Raw genomic sequence first — 17,090 nt, 5'->3', positions numbered from 1 at the left:
GTCTGTAATACCCAACTAGCCCCAGAAATGTTCTCACCTGTCGTTTTGTCTGGGGTTGGGGCCAGGTTGCTATGGCATCCACCTTCTTCACTTGGGGCTTCACATTTCCTCGGCCGACAGTGTACCCCAAGTAATTTGCCTCCTCCACGGCGAGGAGGCACTTTGCAGGGTTGGCTGTCAGTCCCGCCTCTCGTAAGGCCTGGAGGACGGCGGCTAGGTGCTGCAGATGCTTCTCCCATGATGTGCTATGGATGACAATGTCGTCGAGGTATGCGGCAGCGTAGTCCTGATGTGGTCGCAGTACCTTATCCATGAGCCTCTGAAACGTTGCTGGGGCTCCATGAAGACCAAATGGGAGCACCCTGTAGTGGAAGGCGCCGTCTGGTGTCGAGAAGGCAGTCTTCTCCATGGCCTCGGGGGTGAGCGGTACCTGCCAGTATCCTTTCGTTAAATCTAGCGTGGAGATGAACCGGGCCGGTCCTAGTCTCTCGACCAGCTCATCTACCCGGGGCATAGGGTAGGTGTCAAACAGAGAAATTTCATTTAATCTTCTGTAGTCATTTCCAGACATATTGCAGAACCTAATGCTGCCGTCCGGCTTCCCAACCAGGACTATAGGACTGGACCAGGCACTGTGTGACTCCTCCACCACCCCAAGGTCAAGCATTTTCCTCACCTCGTCTCTGATGGCCCCCCGTCTGGCCTTGGGGATTCGGTATGGTAGTAGTCTTACGGTCTTTCCCAGCTCTGTCCTGATGTCGTGGGCGATGGCTGTTGTTCGTCCAGGGACCTCAGAGAAGACATCTGCGCTTCAGGCAAGTAGTTCTCGGAGGTCTTGACCTTGTCTGGATGACAGCTGATCGCCCATTTTCACTGGTGGAAAGACCTGGGGAGTCAGGTTAGCTGCCAGGACATTAGAGGGGACCGGAAGGGGCTCGTGCCATGGCTTTAGTAGGTTCACATGGTACAATTGTTGTTTTTTCCTACGGCCTGTCTGACGTACCTGGAAGTTTACGGGTCCCACCTGTTCCATTATTTCGTAAGGCCCTTGCCACTTGGCCAAAAACTTGTAATCATTGGTTGGGAGTAGAACCATTACCTTGTCTCCTGGTTTAAACTCTCACCCGGGCTCCCCTGTTGTATACCTGGGCCTGCTACGCTTGGGCTTGCTGCATGTGCTCCCGTAGCAAGGGCCAGACTTGGGTCATTCGGTGGTGCATCTGTTCCACATGCTCCACAATACTGCGCTGGGTGGACGGATGCTGCTCCCAGGCTTCCTTGGCCACATCCAGCAATCCCCGGGGTCTCCGGCCGTACAGAAGCTCAAATGGTGAAAATCCTGTGGAACCCTGGGGTACTTCTCGGATAGCAAACAGAATATAAGGCAGCAGCTGGTCCCAGTTCTTACCATCCACGTTGATTACCTTGAACAGCATGTGTTTTAGGGTTTTGTTGAATCTCTCTACCAGGCCATCAGACTGTGGGTGGTAGACCGAGGTTCTGATTTTTCTCACCTTAAGTCTTTGACACAGACATCTCATCACCTTTGACATAAAGCAGGAGCCGTGGTCGGTCAGGATTCCCTCCGGCAGGCCTACTCTACTGAAGAGTAGGAACATCTCCCTGGCAACCACCTTCCCTGTAGCGGACTGTAGGGGAATTGCCTCCGGGTACAGTAGAAACGGCTGAGAACCCGTTCATACGTCTTCTCTCTTCCCAGATGGGCTCCTAGTAAGTGGGAGTGGGCTAGGTACAACACTTTCGGGACATATTCTTTGGGGACAATCGACTGTTCACAGATATCAAAGTTCTTCTTAGTTACTCGGTATAACAGCTTATCCCTCATCATGAAATGTGGAAATGACACTTATATCACCCCCTCCTGTCTTTGACCCTCAATCACTTGGACGTCTCTCCAGGCTTGAGTCAGGTTCGGGTCCCGCAGCTGTGCTGAGCCGAATTGTCCTGGCCGGTGACCTTGTTCCATTTCAACTTCCGGAAACTGCGAGAACACCTCGTCTGATTGTACGTCTTCCAGGGGCTCCACCTCGGCTGCCAGTTCCGGGTCTGTTGCTGTGGTTTAGGTGCGAACCACCTCACCAAAAGCACTGGAACTGGCGGGTGTTCGACGACCCAACCTGCAGAGAGAATCGTCCTCTAGGAGTGACCACTTGGATTTTGGCCGTTGGATACCTATGAGTTTAAATGTCAGACATGATGATTGAACATTACAATATTTACGGTAATTCATGCAGCAAGCCAAGATGGCAAGTCCGTATGAATTAGCTCTATTGAAATAAATCTGTCAGGGGCGGTTCTGCATTGAATGGCACCCAGGGCGAGACCCCCTTTGAGCGCCCCCCCCCCGCCCCCTCAAAAAAAAGTTATATATATGTTTTTTTTAACATAAGTGAGAAAATTACATTATATAAACACACTTAACAGAATCCAGTTACTGTTGCAATTACAACAGGAAACACATTTTACACATTTGCACAAAATAATTCGTGCGGACCCCGGTTCTGACTCCTGGCATGGCTCTGCTGACACCTGCTGCTGCTGCCATCATCATTACTTTAAATATGATTCATATTACTGTCATCATAAACCAACATATTTCTGCTCTCCCTCCCCACAGAAGCCTCTGTGGATGGTGGGATCGACCTGATGGTGGTTGTCCCTGCAGTGGTCCTGCCGTACACTTGTTCTGCTACTTGAAATTACTTGTATCATTTCTGTTAGAGAAATTGAATGTATTGTACATCTTTTACATTGTTGGTTATGTACACATGACATACATTGCAGTCTGGCCATCCCGGGAGAGGGATCCCTCCTCTGACGTTCTCCCTAAGGTTTCTTCCCTTTTTTCCCCATTGAAGGGTTTTTTAATATTTTGGGGAGTTTTTCCTGTGCCGATGTGAGGGTTTCGGGACAGAGGATGTGGCAAGTGTACAGACTGTAAAGCCCTCTGAGGCAAATTTGTAATTTGCGATTTTGGGCTATACAAAATAAAATGAATTGAATTGAATGTCAGTATAAATTATCAGAACTTAAATGAATATACATGGCACACTTTTAGTTCTGACTGTTAAACGATACTTACTGTCACAAAATATAGTCGTAGCAAATAGCAAATGTCTTTGAAACTACCTACAGATTTGAAAATTACGTTGGTTAATGACAGGACCGTTAAACCAAATGATGGAAATTAATAACTGAACTTGTAACAGTTTTGTTGCAAAGCACATATTATGGTGAAATTACAAACCTTGTGTTTGTTGAGATAAAACCGAATTATTGTTGTATAAGCATTAAGCAAAATAGCAAAAAGGCTAACAGACGAAACATGTTTCACACATGTTTAATCATACAGAGAGAACATAGTTGCATACCTTGCTCGTTTCTCCTCTTCTTTTCTTTCTATAGTGGGAACCGGATGGCTTTAACCTTTTTCTGCCCATCTCAGTTTTATTTGCCACTAACTTGACAAGCAACAGATTTCCCATCCACCCAACACTGTCAGTCACGACCAGAAGTCAAGACTAAACCAATTGTATTACCAATTTTTATTGGCCATTTCATACAATTCATAAAAAACAAAAATGTTGCAGGAACCCGTGCCCAGAACCGTATCCAGAACATTTTTAGTGGGGTGGCCAAGATGGGACACAAAGCTAGTGTGGGGTGGCCATGGTAGACGGCGCTGTCTCCATTTAAGCAGCAATTTAACAGAACCTATATACAATCCGTTACATATATATAAACAATTGTAACAAAAACCAAACAAATCTTAACTCCAAACAAAGTATATACTATGAAGTAATGTTATGTAAACCTTTAAACCCTCATGAACAATAGGGGATTCTAATAATAGTAACAAAGTACAATAGAGGTAGCTAGTTCTTGCTTTTGCTCATTCTGCTGCTACAAAATGCTTTCACATAGGGCCAAGACCACAAGACAATACTTTAAGTCCAATGCAATGCCACCATGTCAAGTGACTTTGCTCTTCTAGCTTCAATGCTAAGAACACCAAGGTTGCTCAGTCTGTCATCTGTCCTTGTTGTGCGCAAATGGGTCTTGATGAGTTTAAGAGCTGAGAAGCTGCGCTCACATGGAGCACTGCTTACCGGGAGGGCTATGGCTATCTTGCACAGACGAAAAAGCTCGTGAAAAACATCCTTATGAGGTTCAAGGAACACTGCAAGTTCAACAATACCGAACAAGTTCGGCATTCCACTTTGCTGTTTCCTTTGCAAAAGTCTCCTTGTCTGGTGGAGTTCATGACTGAGATCTTCAGAGTCACTTTCATAAATTTCTGCTTTTAAGAAAGACTGCTTCATCTTGAAGGAAACATCTGCTTTTGGGGTCCAAAGCTTGTATTCCTCTTATTATTTCACAATTGTCTTTGGAAAAGCGCCTGTCTAACTCTCTAAGTATGGTGTCTACAATGGGGTAGAAGATTGTCCTCCTAAAGGAATCCTTGTCACCATCGTTACATTTGCGCTGACCCAATGTAGAGGTTATGACGGACCCACCAAGTCAGGAATTTGAATGCAATTTGCTCTGCCTCTGCCTATTTAAACGTCTAAAAATATGTGAAGATGAGCTAATTGATACAAACAAAAGTCCTTTATCTCCAAGAGCAAATAGTCTTTAAACAGCCCTTAAATCACAGAGCAAATAAATAAGTTAGCTTGTTCTTGTGTTATAGCTACCTAAATCTAGACTGTCACACCATATTTGAGACACTGTTAGCTCTATTGCACACACATCTGCAAACAAACACCCTCAGTCTTCAGTCCAGAAAACAGCGTTTCATATTTCATGGCGGTATCCTAATAATAAAAAATAAAAAAATGCTAACGTTCAACGCTTAACTTGGTTTGCAGGCTGCTAAGCTAGCCAGCTAGTGCAGTGTAGTTTGACTTTTGGCTGCTACTTAGTGCTAGAAAAAGTTTTCCTACACATTCAGAGGGAACAACGATATAACTAAACATTAAATTACCATACCTCTCAATCGACAGATTCCGGCGTTTTTATCGTTGTTGTATCGTCGCTGTTGTAAACTGTGACCGTCCTCCTGTTTCACGGACCAGCGGCAGGTGCAGCGCACTCATCTCATGGATCACCTGACCTGCATGGCCAAACGTCCGCTGAAAAGAAATCAGCTCTCACAGCCTCAGTACAACCATTACTGTGATAGTTAAAAATGTAAAACTGGCCCTAAATCAGTTGTTCGGCTGTCATCATTGATTGACAGCATGTTACGTTCTGCCTCCCCAGGAGGGGAGTGGGATTCACGCCACTGCCCGAGGACGTCCCGTGGCCAGTAAACGGGGTGTGGTGTTGTAGGTGCAAGAATTTGACATGAGCAGAAGTAGAGACAAACAGGCTTTTATTTTTAGCGCTGTTAACAGGGGAAATGAGGAGAGCTGGCGGTACCAAAGAAAAGAACAAAATGCCTCCCACCCCCTTACCTGTCCTATTTCCCAACGAAAATCACAAACTAACTGGCACACTAACAAGGCGCCCTACCCAAACTTACAGTAGGTGGCCCAGCCAGGTGTAGCTAGTGTGATTAAACAGGAGAGTAACCCTACATGCAGGGATGTAAACTCCAGAGCAGGGCTAAACTACTCCTCATCCCCCTGTAATAAAAAGAACAAAGAAAAAACACTTAATTGAATACACAGTATACCAAATCACTAGCACTAACAATTACCCAACCATACACCAGCACTCACATACACACAACCAGAGTGCCACACACCCGGGTGAAACAAACACAGGGGTACATATACTGACAGAAGGGCATGAGTGGAAACAGCTGAACCGGGTAACGAGCGGGGGTGGAGCCAAGATTAATGGAGATCATGGACGATCAGTACCACCTGTATGAACACACACACAAAACAGAACACATACACAAACCGATACACAGAACAGGGGACGTAACACGCCCACCACTAAAAGACACAACATACAGTTAGTGTCACACCGACAGTACACCACGTACCCTGCCAACGAAGACCCCTGGCAACAAATCTCTTACCAGCCTTGCGAGAGTGCATCAGCAACAACGTTGTCAGAACCCTTAAAATGTTGGATCGTTAAATTGTACCCCTGCACAATCAACGCCCACCGCATCAACCGCCTGTTGCTGTTATACATCCAGCTGAGGAAAACTAGAGGGTTATGATCGGTGTACATCGTCACGGGTAAGGCGCTAGACCCAACATACAGTACACTTCGAAGAATTGCAAAGCTAACAGTAGTCCTAACGTCTCCTGTTCGACTGTTGAATATCGTGTTTGACAGGGCGTGAATTTCTTAGAATAGTAGCACACGGGCCTATCGATTCCCTTGTCATCCTCCTGTATCAGAACTGCTCATGCACCCATGCTACTGGCGTCGACTTCCAGCTTAAAGGGCTTGCTGGAATCAGGAGCAGCTAAAACTGGGGAGGCACAAAGAAGAGCTTTAGCCGACTCGAATGCTTGTTGGCACTCTGCCGACCATGCATATTGCACTTTTTGTCTCAGTAATGAGGTGAGTGGGGCCATTACCGTAGAGAAATTCCTACAGAATGTACGGTAATAACTAACCATACCAACAAATCGTCGCAGCTGGCGTCTGGTAATTGGGACAGGATATGACACGATAGCTTCTACTTTTCTAGCTATGGGGCGCACCTCGCCCCGGCCTACTTCCTTCCCTAAGTAGGTCACTGTGGCCTTCCCAAAATCACATTTTGCTTGGTATAGGGATGACACATCATATACTTTCTTCATTTTTCTGGCCTGCGCTCGTGTCACAACACACGCAGGAAACACTGACCTGTCTGTCTCTGTTCCAATGTAGGCGGGATTAGGGTTGTCCACAACCTCTGGGACCGGGACCACTCTGCCCCCTGCTATGTCGTTGCCCAGTAGAAATGACACCCCATCTACTGGCAACTTTGGTACCACACCCACACGGACACGGCCAGAGACGATAGACGATGACAGGTAAACCCAGTGCAACGGCACAGATATTGTGCACATTTCAACTCCTGTCAATAAAACATGTGATCCACAATATGACTTCTCAGACCAGGGTAGCGATGTAGATACAATGATAGACTGAGCAGCCCCTGTGTCACGCAGTATTGTTATTGGTTGCTGGCTCGCTTCTTCATCGCACAGAGACACCCACCCCTTAGAGAGAAAAGGGCTGTACACTACGTCGGGCTTCGTTGGGCTCACAAAGCCAACACCCTTACTCCGTGATGGCGACAGAGGGGTTTTTGGTTTAGTCTTTAGCGTCAGACAGTCAGCGATTAGGTGGCCTGGCAACCGACAGTAAAAACATTCCCTCTCTACTTTGCTAGGTCCCCTGGCGGAGGGCTGGGCAGCAGGAGCACGAGAAGTTCTGACCGCTTGTGAGTTACTCGTTCTGGTTCCATGGGTAGGCATGCTAGGGTAAAACACGGTTTTGTGGGTCAAAGCGTACTCATCTGCCATGACCGCTGCCTGTGCCACTGTTGCTACCTTCTGTTCATTCAGGTGAACAACTATCTCGTCTGGGAGGTGACTTTTAAAGTCCTCCAGTAACGTCAACTCCCTAAGGGTAGCGTATGTGGAGGCTTTGCTAGCAGCACACCAGCGATCGAACAGAGACTCTTTATCCCTAGCAAACTCTACAAACGTTTTATAACTGCTTTTCCTATGGTTCCGGAAGCGCTGCCTGTAGGCCTCTGGAACCAATTCGTAAGCTCTGAGAACAGCAGCTTTCACCAGGTCATACTATCCACTTTCTTCCAGGGACAGAGACGCCACAACCTCCTGTGCCTTCCCTGTCAGCTTGCACTGGAGTAGCAAAGGCCAGACCTCCTTAGGCCAGTGAAGCACCCCTGCTACTCGCTCGAAGGCGGAGAAATACGAGTCCACCTCTGACTCACGGAATGGAGGTACGATAGCTATGTTTCTCCCAACATCAAAAGGTTCCTCTCTACCCACTGGTGAGGAGGAGGATACACCAGCAGCTAGCTCCAGCTGCCGTATCTGTATCTTAACCTCAGTCTCTGCCTGTAACTCAATTTTCCTTATCTCTTTGCTGGTTTCCACTTTCAGCCTCTTAATATCTAATTTACGCAGTTCTAGCTCATAGTCCTGTTGTCTCCTTTCTGCCTTATCCCTAAGGTCAGCTTCGAGACAGGCTACACGAAGCCGGAGCCTAGCAGTCTCCACCGACCAACCAGACTCCTCAGGAGACGGCTGAAACTTGGGCAGGGTTAGAGGCACTCGGGACTCAACCCCCACACCAGCCTCCGGCCGTATAGGCGAGGAGCCCGGCGGAACCTCCACCCTTTCCAACCCTTCCTCATCCTTGTCCTCCTCTTCCTCCTGTGAGGCAACAACACCTTGAGCCAATAAATGCTGTGATATGGTTGCAACTATTACGGCCTTGAGTGATTGTTTGGTTGTTTTGATGCCATAATTTGCCGCGACAGCCAACAGGTCTACTTTAGTAAACTTCTGCAGCTCCTCAAGAGAAGGGTCCGCAATAAACAAATCGACTGCCCCTGACGCCATGCTGTACGCCAAGAGTCCACTAACTACATAAACACAAAGACACACCAAATACAAACACCAAACTGAACAATCAGGAACACCTATACAAAAACCACAACAAGCCAGTCCTCACCCACACCCGTACCACACCACAGATACCGACCACAGGGACACCCAAGCAGCAGAGCGAGAATCCCGGACGAGCCTCCACTTGTTATGTTCTGTTATGTTCCCAAGACGTCCCGTGGCCAGTAAACGGGGTGTGGTGTTGTAGGTGCAAGAATTGGACATGAGCTGAAGTAGAGACAAACAGGCTTTTATTTTTAGCGCTGTTAACAGGGGAAATGAGGAGTGCTGGCGGTACCAAAGCAAAGAAAAGAACAAAATGCCTCCCACCCCCTTACCTGTCCTATTTCCCAACGAAAATCACAAACTAACTGGCACACTAACTAGGCGCCCTACCCAAACTTACAGTAGGTGGCCAAGCCAGGTGTAGCTAGTGTGATTAGACAGGAGAGTAACCCTACATGCAGGTATGTAAACTCCAGAGCAGGGCTAAACTACTCCTCATCCCCCTGTAATAAAAAGAACAAAGAAAAAACACTTAATTGAATACACAGTATACCAAATCACTAGCACTAACAATTACCCCACCATACACCAGCACTCACATACACACAACCAGAGTGCCACACACCCGGGTGAAACAAACACAGGGGTACATATACTGACAGAAGGGCATGAGTGGAAACAGCTGAACCGGGTAACGAGCGGGGGTGGAGCCAAGATGAATGGAGATCATGGACGATCAGTACCACCTGTATGAACACACACACAAAACAGAACACATACACAAACCGATACACAGAACAGGGGACGTAACACAGCATTTCTCTTGTTTCTTGTGTTGACGAACTTTACCAACTACCTATCAGATCTGGGGTGGCCACAGGGGTGGCCAATGAGCTTTCAGGGGTGGCCTCGGCCATCCCCCAGTGCATTGGATCCAACATTTGAAAAACTGCCCTGAAGCTCTACATTAACATCATTAGAACATCAAGATCAGTATTGGGCAGAGGTGGGACACAGTCATTGTTATGCAAGTCACAAGTAAGTCTCAAGTCTTTGCCCTCGAGTCCCGAGTCAAGTCGAGTCAAAGATGAGTCAAGCCCCCAAGTTGAGTCAAAAGTCAAAGCCAACAAGTCTCAAGTCGAGTCAAAAGTCTTAACAATTTAGTATTGAGTCATTTCAAGTCCTCTTACCACAGAAATGAAATTTATACAAATGCATGTATGTCTGTAAGATTTGTATGTATTTAAACCTCTTTTTATACAATGACATTAACCAAATACAGTAAAAAACAGAAAATGTAATTGTCACAATAAATGCTTGTATTTCAACAGCATATTGCACTAGAACAATGCACAGCAGCTTCAGTCCTTTTGAGTATTGACCTCATATTACAAAACAGACACGCGAAATAGACATGGGTCCTTTTAGCCTAAACTTTTTTAAACATGTCATCAATAAAATCCTGACTTAGCTGTACTGCTGGTGGGGTCCCAACATCCATTTTCTGCCTCTTATGGTATGCAGCAAACATTCCTTCTCCTTCCATGTCCTCTAGTTCTTCCTCAGCAGACACCGGCACAGGCACAGGTTGCTCCGTCTCTGCAGCATAAATTCTAAAAAAAAAAAACGTGTCACAACAGCAGAAACAAAGGAGCCCTTATTACCATTACTGATGTTGATCATACTATGCAATACTGAAAATTATTATTATTGTTAAAGTCAGATTAATATCACATTAGATCCTTGATCAGATTAAGATCTAAATTGTTTTACGTTGCATTGCAAGTTGCATTGCAAGTCAATAATTGTTCAGTGTTCTCCCCACGGAAAGGGCAACCCGGCATACATAGGACATTACTCAGAATTCCTTATTTGTTTGTTTATTTTTGTTCAGAAGGGAACCAGGTAATAAACCTGGAATAATGAGAAATGCAACGTTTCAATTTCCATGTGCATAGTACAACCAACACAGCTCCCCAGTTCTTTATCTCAATAACATTATTCAAAATACAAATAAACATTTTTAATACTATAATAATAATCCATCATCATCAAAGTTTCATTATTTGCATGTACATTCAAACATTATGCACCACATTCACAAAGCATGCAGTCTTTCCTTAGCAGGAAACTACCGCTGGAAACTACAACTCCAACAATGCCCCACGGCAAACCAGGAAGTACCTACTTCACATACCAGTCCAGTTCCAGACCAGTTCTCCCCACTCTACTATTTCGTTCACTCCTGTCCCTTTTATTACAATTTTTCACAACTCTTCCATCATCTTTTTCTAGATGATGTCCTTCTATTGTTTACAATTCATTAACACATGCTCTATTGTTTCTGCAACCGGACAAAAACCACAAAAACCCGTTGGGTGCTTCCTTATAATATAATATAAGTAATAAGTAATAAGTGTGCTGTTCAAATTACTGTGACCTATCCTTAATCTGCTCATAACAATTTCTTCTCTTCTATTTCTTCCCCTTTTCTTCACATCCCCAATTTTATTTTGAATAGTATACAAAGGTCTTCCTTTATTTTTCCTATCCCACTGCTGTTGCCAATTTCTAATGGTTTCTTTCCATATTACACTCTTTTCTTCAGATTTTGACAGCTTAATATTTGCCTCAATATACTCTTTTTTAACAGCTTGTTTGGCTAACTTGTCTACTCTCTCATTTCCCACGATGCCCATATGAGCAGGAATCCAAGCCATTTGAATCTCGTAACTTTTTCCTTTTATTCTAGTATGGATTGTCAATATAGAATACAATAAATCCTTATGACTCTTAGACACACCAGTCATGATACTGTATAGAGCTGACATTGAATCACTGCCAATTAAAGCTTTTTTTTATTTTCCTCAATCCATTCTAGTGCCATCAATATAGCATATAACTGCATAAACACTCAGATCATTTGTGGATCGTCTACTTATCTCACCTCTTTGATTAAAAATGTAAACTGCAGATCCGGTCTTTCCTGTTCCTGGATCCTTTGATCCATCTGTATAGATCTGAACATATTATTTATATTTAACCTCTATATGTCAATAACATTCCGCTACCAAATCAATATTCTTCCTTTCTTTTTTGACTCGATTTAATTTAAAATCATTGTTTCTAACTTCCATACCGGTGTATCAGGCCATATTACAGTTGAGCAGAATTCCTTTTCATATACTCCCAATTCTCTAGCTGCTAGATCCCCTATCCACCCAAAACTGAACTTTTGTGCTCTCTCCCTTTCCCAATTATCTTGTAATATTCTGTTAGTTGGATGACTATCTCCATGTCCTTTTAGATTAACCCAATAATTTACCATTACAATTGTTTTCGTCTTATGCTCAATGGCATTTCTCCCGCTTCTACCTGTATAGCACACACTGGCGATGTCTTAACTGCTCCTAAACACAATCTCAATGCTTTTGCCTGTATTACATCAAGCCTCCTAATTAAAGTTTTGGTCGCTGATCCATACAACATACTTGTCAGGTTGGGACATGGCTGGACCCAAACGCAGAACAGACAGACACAGCCGTCAGAAGGTGAGTGAATTAGTCAGTTTATTAATCGACACGACTGTGGAGGTGCGGCAGGAGCGGGCGTGAGGAGTGCAGGTGAAGGAGGGGGTCCCGGGTGATGATCTCCTCGACAGTGCGCAGTGCCCAGTGGTCCTCCCATGTGCAGGAACAGACAGGTGTCACTGTAACCGAGGAGGTGAGACAAGAGGTAAGTAACAGGATTTACACTGAATGAAAAGAGAACAGTTCTCGGCATGACTTGGTGCTGGTCACTGAGACTCGTGAAGAGGTCGACATACGTGACGTAAGTAACGATCCGACGTCGGCCGGTTGTCAGGCTCTCCCTCTTATCCCCTGGTCATTGTGGCCCCGGTGCAGGTGCGTGATTGCAGAGCTGAGACAGGTGCGTGCGAGGCCAACCTCTCCCAGATCCACCAGAGGGAGACCAAAACCAGCCTTTACCTGGGTTCAGAGGAGGGGACTCTGACAATACTTCCATAATCCATTCTTGGTCTTATTAACCTCACATATATGTATTTCAATGAATTATAATCTGCTCCCCATTTTGTTCCTGTTAAACATCTCATTATATTTATTACTTTCTTACACTTATCTTCTACATTTTTAATATGCTCTTTCCATGTTAACCTTGTGTCAAAAACGGAATGTTTTACCTCTCTCTAAATTACTTCCAAATAGTTTAACATTTATATTTTCCTTGATTTTCTTCCTTGTAAAAAACATCACTTTAGTTTTCTCTACAGAAAATGTAACACCCCACTTTTCAACCTGTTGGACCCCTTCTTGTATTTTTTTAACTATATGTTTGATATTTCTTCCTTTTTTCTATATTGCCCCGTCATCCGCGAATAGCGATCTTCCCATATCTATTGGTATGTCTATATATATATGTCATTAATCATTATTGAAAACAATGTGGGACTTACAACACTCCCCTGAGTTGTTCAATTCTCTACACCCTGCTCCCTTGACAAGTCTTCCCCTACTTTAACCTGGATTGTTCTTCCTTCCAGAAAATCCTTAATCCAGTTCTGAAGATTTCCTCTAATTCCCATATTATATAATTTAATCATTAATCCCTCTCTCCAAAACATGTCATATGCTTTTTCTACATCGAAAAATACTGCTACTGTTGTCTCTTTGTTTACTTGTACTTTTCTTATGTTATCTTCTAAACACAGTATTGCATCCATAGTATTTCTACCTTTTCGAAACCCACTTTGACATTCAGCCATCATACCCCTTTTTTCCATAATATACATTAGCCTCTCATTTATCATTCTTTCCATTAATTTACAACTATGAGAAGTCAGGGCAATAGGCCTATAGCTTGCCGGTTTACTAACGTCCTTCCCAGGTTTCCTTATCGGAACAATAATTGCCTCTTTCCAGCTCTTTGGTAATTTACCTTTCTCCCACACTTTGTTATATAGCATCAACAATTTTTCTTTCCCCTTTTCACTTAACCGTTTCAACATGCTATAACAAATGTCATCTTTTCCTGGCGACGTCTTCCCAGCTTTGGCCATTGCCCTATTTAGTTCTCCCATATTAAATAATACATTTAGCTCATGCTCTACTTTTCCCATGTCTGCAAGTGCCTCTACATTTTCAGATTTAGTTTTTCCTCTTCCTCTCTTCTGTTCCTCAGACATATTATTAGAGCTGTGCACCTCGGCAAATGTATTTGCTAACATTTCCGCTTTTTCTTTATTCGTCACTGCAATTTCATTTCCACTACTCAAAGCTGGGTAACTCCATTCTCTTCTTTCACCACCTATCTTCTTTATCATTGTCCACACCTCTCCAATCTGAGTTGTACTACAATAATTCCTCCAATGCGTTCTTTGCATGTCTAATTGTTTTCCTTACTATTGCCTGAGCATACTTGTATTGAATCATATGCATAAAAGTATGCGTTCTTTTCATTACTTTAAATGTTTTATTTCTATTTCTAACTGCTTCTTTACATTCCTCATTCCACCATGGTACTATTTTCCTCTTCACATTACCTTTACTTTTTGGAATTGTTTCCATTGCTGCCCTTATTATACCTTCTTTAATTTTACTTTCCAGTGTCTCTATATCATTATTATATTCAATCTGGTTCAGGTACCTCTCACTTTCCTCCTGGAATTTTTCCCAATTAGCCTTCTCAAAAACCCATCTTCCTCCTCTATTTCCTATACTTTGAGATACTCCCAGGTGATAAATAATAATATTAAAAATATACTTTAATAAAGTGTACTAAGTATATTTTCTACATTTTGTACTATTTTCGTCAAATCCAAGTATAGTTAAGTGTATTCAGTTATGCATTAAATTCAACTTAACATCTATTTGATTACACTTCTAGTGTAAATAGTATACTAAATTGGAACAACTTTTTTTAAACTTCAAGTGCACTAAAAGATACTAATGAAAATTAGATTCATGAGCAATTAAGCACACTTTCAGTACAATTGCATTGTATCGCCATTCTAATGGAAATACACTTAAAAAGGCATTGCAGCGCAAATTATAGTTGTGTTTAAGCACATTTTGTGCATACTGCTATCATACTTAAAAATTACTATAAACTATATTAAGTATGTCTCTGTAATTGTCACAAACAGACGTTCCCCGTCTCCGGAATATTAAGGTCCGAACCTCGGGATCTCAGTCACCCCTCTGCTGCACGTTACAGTGGTTTGTGCCACTCAGGGTCAGCCCACTGAGCCGGCACAGCCACTCCCACCTACGCACCTGTGGCTCGTCTCTAATCAGGAGAGCCTGGGCATTTAAGCTGCCGAAGCCTCAGAGGCCGGTGCGAAGTCTTGTGCATGTTGCCATCACAGTCCGAGCGTTCTATTGATATCCTGTTTCTGCCTACCTGCTATTTGACATCTGCTTTGTCCCAGACCTCGTTCACGCCTGCCTGACCCCCGACGGTACCTCTGCGCTCCCGGCTCTCGACCCCTCGCCTGAATCCCAGCCCCGACCTCGCCTGCTCCCTGACGGTGCCTTAGCCTGTTCCCTGATTGCCTGGCTTTTCGACCCCTGCCTGTTCACCGGACACTACCACGCCTGACGTCTTTACCTGGTTAATAAAACTGCGCTCTGCGCTTGGGTTTCACTCTGGTCTCCTGTGGTGCGTTACAGTAATATTTCAAGTGATCTACAAATGCACTTCCTAGCTATATTTAGTGCTTTTAAAATGTCCCACTATGACAATAACGTTTTTGAAGTGAAGTTAAATTACAACCTAAACATCATAGACACGTACTTTCAGTGCAATGTTATTAAAGTGTAAGGTCAAAAAAAATTGTTTTGAAGTATATTTCATCAGTACTTTTATCCCCGTTTTGTTATATTTAAGAATTAATTTAGCTATTTCACTACAAGTGTATTGTATTACAATTCAGTTCAAGTGCATTTAATTAACAGATTACAAATTGCATTTCAGAAAAGGATCTTTATTATTGACAAAAAAGTAACACACAAAAGCAGATATTGGCAAAAGGAGGAACCTTGAACAGTCGACTTTCTCTGAAATGCCGGGAACAGATCGAACAATGGCGAACAACTTACTACATGCAAATCTAGCTCTGACTCGAATTACCAGAGGCCTTGTAGCTCTCATTGTTGCACTTCCTCCGTAGAAGGCCCCGGATCTCTGCCACCTCGGTGTTGGGGAATCGCTCCCTCACTGCATCTGTGAAAACCGGAAAGAGACATGGGCATGAATTAAAACAGGATAGACAATGTATAACATTGAAATACAATCATTGATGATAATGGATTTGTCAATCAATCATGACAATGGATTTGGATTCATAACTATGACATTACTGTACCTATAATTGCATTGTTTTTTTCTGGCTCAAGCTGTTCCTTCAGCTCGCCTTTTTTTCCTTTTCCTGTGAGGGTTGCCTTGGCCAAAGTTTCCCTGCCAAACCCCAATGTGGCCAGTTCCTGTGTGAAGAGGGACATCCTCCTCCCACTCAGCCTCTGATAGAGGCGTTTCTGGACTTGCACTAATGAGTTGCCCAATGACACCTGTGAAAACACACAAGCAGATTAAGACAAAAGGTAAATTACAAACACTTCTCTATAGGGCAGGTTGGCACGTGTCTTGGCTTCACGTGTTTTAACACAAACTGTACCCCTTGTGTATGCTTTTTGCACCCAATCAAGACATAACAAGGATTTGTTTAAGGTCCTTCAGTCATAACATGTCTTCTTCGCTGCCAGTGTGACTGCCAGTGCGCGGGGATTCGCTTTGGCTGGAAATCATGGAAGACAAAGGTGAATCTTGCATTTTGTTTAGGACTGTTTTGAGTGAAGACACCAGTCCTGGCAGCTCTAAAATAAGGATATAGTATAAAAAGGGTCAGTATCACATTATGACACAAAATTGCACCTATATAAAATTTCATTTTTCAACAGCTACATCTGTTTTAACTTTTATTTATTTCTGATTGGATGAGGATCCTAACTCATACTTTTCACCGCTAGCATGCATGTCTGACATGAATGTTCCACTCACTCAAACCCACAGGGCAGTAATTCCATTATTAAGTGTGAAGATGGAGTGGGGCGAATGTTCAGTTTAGCTTGTGAAGTATAGAGAAGTACAGGGTTCCCAAGTTAAGTCAAATGTAAAATTGCATGACTTTCCCAGACAGAAAAATTTAACTACCATGACCATCTATGAATTGTGCAATAAACTAACTGACCAAAGATTTCAGATGAATAAATAGTCATTGAATTTGAATTGAAGTTGGCTTAACCACAACTGCTCAAGCAAGCAGTAAAGCTAATAACCAGATATACACAAATTTTGTGTGGAAATATATTTGCATTAATTTGCCATATTGCTTAATCAGTGAAATTTAAACAAAGAGTATTAACAGTAGTCAATGACGGAAAAAAT

At 43.4% G+C, this 17,090-nt stretch overlaps 1 long non-coding RNA gene across 1 annotated transcript; it reads left to right on the top strand.

Annotated features, from left to right (window-relative positions):
• Positions 1–2,373: 2,373 nt before the first annotated feature.
• On the top strand, positions 2,374–9,812 carry LOC119195214 (uncharacterized). The gene is made up of 4 exons (XR_005114203.2): positions 2,374–7,010; positions 7,373–7,423; positions 7,806–7,951; positions 8,184–9,812. It is a non-coding gene; the product is annotated as an uncharacterized LOC119195214 (long non-coding RNA).
• Positions 9,813–17,090: the final 7,278 nt, after the last annotated feature.

The sequence above is a fragment of the Pungitius pungitius genome, chromosome 4 (genome assembly GCF_949316345.1).
Source record: "Pungitius pungitius chromosome 4, fPunPun2.1, whole genome shotgun sequence".
NCBI lineage: Eukaryota > Metazoa > Chordata > Actinopteri > Perciformes > Gasterosteidae > Pungitius > Pungitius pungitius.
This window is presented reverse-complemented; position numbering and strand designations above follow the sequence as displayed.